We start from the raw sequence: 6,197 nt of genomic DNA on the forward strand, positions 1-6,197 counted from the left end.
ACTATAAATGAATGCACAAAAAATATTAAGCAAAATGAGAACTTCTAAAGAGGTCACCCATCCTAATATTACTCTCGCCTAAATATGATTAATTGCAGAGTTCTGATGGGATTCGATGCATTAGTACTGGTATGATCGAACTCGTTTCATTCTGTGCTGCAAATGCATATACCCCATCTCCTTCCCTCCCCCCTTCCGTCATTTGTTTTATTGTGTGCGCACACTGCATCTCTGCTTCTAGTTTTAATATCAAGTAAAATATATGTCGTCTCAGCTCACATCTAGATGAACAGATTGCCTACAGCGCACGCTGCACCTCTATTTTTATTGTTCTACTATATAAGATGCTCATAATAACACTTTTATCACTTGATTGATTATAAATGAATGAATTAAAAAGATTAATGCAAAATGCCCCAGTACCGCAACTCACACCATCGAATGAACTGACGGACCGTGGCTTTGGTTGCATGTAATGTTTAACGTCCTGTCCGATAAAAAAATGGGTGCAACATGAGAACTTTATAGGAAGTCATCCATCCTAGTACTACTCTCTCCCAGATACACTTAACTGTGGAGTTTTAATGGGATCCGGTGTATTAGTGCTGGTATGATTGCACCCATTCCATTCCGCGCTACAGATACATGTACCCTTTCTCCTTCCCTCCCTCCTCCCATTATTTATTTTGTTGTGCGTGTACACCACACCTATGCTTCTAGTTCTAATGTCAAGTAAAATGCTCCAGTGCCTCAACTCATGCCTAGATGAACGGATCGTCCGTAGCGCATGCCGCACCTTTGCTTTCGTTGTTTGTTATGTAAGGTGCTCGTAATAACACTTTTATCACGTGATTAACTATAAATGAATGTCCTAAAAAGATTAAGCAACATGTCCTGGCACCGCAACTCATGCTAGCGAATGAACTGAAAAAGTGTGGCTCTAGTCGCATGTAACGTTTAATGCACTGTCTGCAAAAATACGGGTGCAACACGAGGACTTCCCAAGAGGTCACCCATCCTTGTACTACTCTCGCCTAGGAACGTTTAACTGCAGAGTTCTGATGGGATCCGGTGAATTAGTACTAATATGATCGCCCCCATCCTATTTTGCATTGTAAATGCATATACCCCTTATCCTTTCCTCCCCCCCTCCCATCATTTGTTTCGCTGTACTCGCACACCGCACCTTTACTTCTAGTTCTAATGTCAAGTAAAATATCTCAGCATCTTGACTCACACCCAGATAAACAGATCGCCCGCGATACATACAGTACCTTTGTTTTCTTTGTTATATTATGTAAGATACTCATAATGACACTTTTATCACGTGGTGGATTATAAATGAATGCACGAAATATATAAAGCAAAATGACTTGGCATTGAAACTCACATCGGTGAATGAACCGACGGACCGTGGCACCAGCCATGTGTGATGTTTGATGCCCTATTTGCAAAAAAATGGGTGTAACACGAGAACTTCCAAGGAGGTCACCCATTCTAATACTACTCTCGCCCAAGTACGATTAATTGTGGAGTTTTGATTGGATCCGTTGCCTTAGTGCTGGTATGATCGCACTCGTCCCATTATTTGCTCCAAATGCATATACCCCATCTCCTTCCCTCGCCCCTCCAATCATTTGTTTCACTTTTTGTGCACACCATACCTCTACTTTTAGTTCTAATATCAAGCAAAATGCCTCAGTATCTATACTTACGCCTAGATGAATGCAACGTCTTTGTTTTCGTTATTCTACTAGGTAAGATGCTCGTAATGATACTTTTATCATATATTAGACTATAAATGGATACACGAAAAATATAAAAAAAATGCTTCAGTGCCGAAACTCACGTTGATGAATGAACTAGCAGACCGTGGATCTCGTTGTGCTTAACATTTAATGTCTCGTCTGTAAAAAAAGGTGCAACACAAGAACTTCCCAAGAGGACACCCATCCTAGTATTACTCTTGTTCAAACACGCTTAACTGTAGAGTTCTGATGGGATCCAGTGCATTAGTACTGGTATGATCGCATTTATCTAATTTCACACTGTGAATGCATATACCCCTTATCCTTCCCTCCCCTCTCCCATCATTTGTTTTGATGTGTGCGCATACCGCACCTCTACTTCTAGTTCTAATGTCAAGCAAAATGTCATAGTGCTTCGACTCACATCCAGATGAACAGACTGCTCGCGGCGCACACTACACCTTTTATTTTTATTATTCTATTATGTAAGATGCTCGTAATGACACTTTTATCACGTGATTGACTATAAATAAATACACGTAAAATATTAATCAAAATGCACTGATGCCACAACTCACGCTTGCGTATGAACTGGCATACTGTGGCTTCGGTCGTGCGTAATGTTTTATGCTTCATCCCTAAAAAGACAGGTGAAACATAAGGACTTCCTATGAGGTCACTCATCATTGTATTACTCTCACCAACCATGCTTAACTGCAGATTAGTGATAGGATCCGGTGTATTAGTACTGGTATGATCACACCCATCCCATTATGCATTGCAAAGGCGTATATGACTTCTCCTTTCCTACCCCTTCCCATCATTTCTTTCGTTGTTCGTGCACATCGCACATTTGCTTCTAGTTCTAATATCAAGTAAAATGTCTCGACGCCTCAACTCACGCTCAGATGAACGGACTGCCCGCGACGCACACTTCGATTCTATTTTCATTATTCTACTATGTAAGATACTCGTTTATGACTTCTCCTTTCCTACCCCTTTCCATCATTTCTTTCGTTGTTCGTGCACATCGCACATCTGCTTCTAGTTCTAATATCAAGTAAAATGTCCCGACGCCTCAACTCACGCTCAGATGAACGGACTGCCCGCGACGCACACTACAATTCTATTTTCGTTATTCTACTATGTAAGATACTCGTAATGATACTTTTATCATATGATGGAGTATAAATGAATGCATAAAAAATATTTAGCAAAATACCCCGACGCTACAACACACGCCGGTGAATGAACTAGCAGACCGTGGCACCAGTCGCGCATAATGTTTGACGCCCCGTTCGCAAAAAGACTAGTGTAATACAAGGACTTCCAAGAAGATCACTCATCCTAGTACTACTCTCACCCAAGCACACTTAATAACGGAGTTTTGATGAGATATGATACATTAGTGCTAGTATGATCGCACCCATCCTATTTTGCCATACAATGCTCTTTCTCTTCCCTCTTCCATCATTTATTTCGTTGTGCGCGCGTACTGCACCTTTGCTTCTAGTTTTAATGCCAAGTAAAATGCTCCGGTACCTCGACTCATGCCTAGATGAACGGATCGCTCACGGCGCACACCACATCTCTGCTTTTGTTATTTTACTGTAAGATACTTGTAGTAACACTTTTATCACATGGTTGGCTATAAATGAATGCACTAAAAAGATTAAGCGAAATGTCCCAGCAGACTGTGACTCCGGTCGCGCGTACGTTTATTGTCATGTCTGTAAAAATACGAGTGCAACACGAGAACTTTCCAAGAGCTCATCCATCAGTACTACTATCGCGCAAACACGCTTAATTATAGAGTTTTTATGGGATCCGGTGCATTAGTGGTGAAATGATCGCACATGTCCCATTTCGTACTGCAAATGCATATACCCCTTCTCTTTCCTTCTCTATCCCATTATTTATTTCACTGTGTGCGTATACCGCACCTCTACTTCTAGTTCTAATATCAAGCGAAATGACCCAGCTTCTCGATTCATGCCTAAATGAAGGGACCCCCCCGCCCCACCTTTGTTTTCGTTGTTCTATTATGTAAGATGCTCGTAATGATATTCTTATCATGTGGTGAACTATAAATGAAAGCACAAAAAATATTAAGCAAAATGCCCCAGCAATGTGACTCATGCCGGCGAATGAACCGATTAACCGTGACTTCGGTCGTGCGTAATATTTAACGCCACGTCCATAATAAGACGAGTGTAACACAAGGACTTTTTAGGAGGTCACCAATCTTAGTACTACTCTCGTACCAAGCATGCTTAACTACTGAGTTCTGATGGGATCCGATGCATCAATGCTGGTATGATCGCACCCGTCCTATTGCAAATGCATATACCCCTTCTCCTTCCCTCTCCCCTCCCCCATCTCATCATTTATTTCTCTGTGTGCACACACCGCACCTCTACTTCTAGTTCTAATATCAAGCGAAATGCTCCGGCGCCTCGACTCACGTTCAGATGAACGGACTGCCTGCCACACCTTTATTTTTGTTATTCTACTATGTAAGATGCTCATAATGACACTCTTATTACGTGGTGGGTTATAAATGAATGCAGGAAAAATATTAAGCAAAATGCCCTGTCACCAGACTCACGCCGGCAAATGAACCGGCAGACTGTGGCTCTGGTCGCACGTAACATTTATTACCTTGACCGCAAAAAGACAAATGCAACACGAGGACTTTTCAAAAGGTCACTCATCCTAGTACTACTCTCGTCCAAGCACCCTTAATTGGAAGTTCTAATAGAATCCGGTGCATTAGTGCTAGTATGATCGCACCTGTCCCATTTTGCGCTAAAAATGCGTATACCCATTCTCATTCCCTCCCCCTTCCCGTCATTTGCTTTTCGCTGTGCCCACACACCGCACCTCTGCTTTGAGTTCTAATATCAAGCGAAATATCACGGCACCTTGACTCACGCCCGGATGAACGCACCTCTGTTTTCGTTGTTTTACTATGTAAGATGCTCGTAATAACATTTTTATCACGTGGTGGATTATAAATGAATGCATAAAAAATATTAAGTAAAATGTTCCGGCGCTGCGACTCACACTGGCGAATGAACTAGCGGACCCTGGCTCTGGTTGAGCATAACGTTTAACACCTCATCCGTAAAAAGATAGGTGCAACATGAGGACTTTCCAAGAGGTCACCCATCCAAGCACTACTCTCGCCCAAACATGTTTAACTACAGAATTTTGATGGAATTTGGTGCATTAGTGCAGGTATGATCGCACATATCCTATTTTGCACTGTAAATGCGTATACCACTCTGGCCCAAGACATAAACTTTATTTTAAGAATTTTCACATTCATTTATCATTATTATTATTGTTGTTGTTGTTATCATGTTAAAGAAAAGTAAAAAACTATACAAAATAGAAAAAGAGAAAAAAAAAAGGAAAAAAAAAAAAGAAAATATGGAACTTTTAAAGCAGCTAAATCTTTTTCTGGCCCAAGTCTGCCCTTCCTCATTTTCTTTTCCTATTTGTTTCACTAATAAGACCCAATAGACAATGTAATTCAAATAAAAGGTCTTAGTCCAACCTTGCAAAAGGTCAGAGAAAAATAGTTTCTTAAATTCTGCAATCGATAGGAAATAGAATTAGTATTTTATGGTTTTTTATTTTAAACTAAAAAAAAAGATGTTATAGCAAAAAAAGAAGCAAAAATAACATTGATGAGTGATGAAGGGGGGAATGCAAAAAATTTGAAGGATTTGGTTAAAAGGTCTTCTTTTCTACGAAAGTGAAGAGTTTGAGGGGAGAGGTTTTTTTTTTTTTTTGGGGGGGGGGGGGGGGAGGACTTTTTTTTTTTTCTAAAACCCTCTCATTTTTTATATTCTCAATTAGAAAGTAAATATGACGATTTGAAAATAAGAGAAATTACAAAACCTTGACGCAGAAGGAAAAGACACTTGAGGGAGAGAGAAGAAGAAAAAAACTAAAAAAAGTAAATAGAGTAGCAGAGAAAAATAATGTGTGATAGGTAAGATATAAACCTTATACTAAGAATCTTCATGTTCATTTATTATTGTTACTATTTGTGACGGCCCGCAGTTCCTCAACAAGAAGTCACGCTGCCAAACACAACTAAACAAGAAGATACAATATAAAATTTAATAATAAAAGTAAAACAGAAGCTATTCATCCCTTATACAACATATAACATAATTTACACCATGAGTTTACCGAAAACTGTTGAGTCCACAACTGGACTAAAAGTCACCAGATGAAAACTAAACATGAAATTCCTGATTTGGCTCTATAAATTGTCTTCATCGACTTTATCTGAAAAAGATTAAAATTCAAATGGAATGATTAAAACAATAAGCTTAGTAAATATATCGAATAGACTGCACCCTGAGCATGCGACATACCAACATACAGTCAGTCAGAAATATAAAAATTTTCTTCCTCTTTATGTTTGAAAAC

The 6,197-nt window shown here is 39.6% G+C and overlaps 2 pseudogenes; both read right to left on the minus strand.

Annotated features, from left to right (window-relative positions):
* Positions 1 to 980: 980 nt before the first annotated feature.
* On the minus strand, positions 981 to 1,099 carry LOC148252917 (5S ribosomal RNA; annotated as a pseudogene).
* Positions 1,100 to 1,916: 817 nt separating this feature from the next.
* LOC148252918 (5S ribosomal RNA) lies at positions 1,917 to 2,035 on the minus strand (annotated as a pseudogene).
* Between the last annotated feature and the right edge of the window lie 4,162 nt (positions 2,036 to 6,197).

Source organism: Carica papaya, chromosome 7 (genome assembly GCF_054855325.1).
Source record: "Carica papaya isolate Zhongbai chromosome 7, ASM5485532v1, whole genome shotgun sequence".
In the NCBI taxonomy this organism is placed as follows: domain Eukaryota; kingdom Viridiplantae; phylum Streptophyta; class Magnoliopsida; order Brassicales; family Caricaceae; genus Carica; species Carica papaya.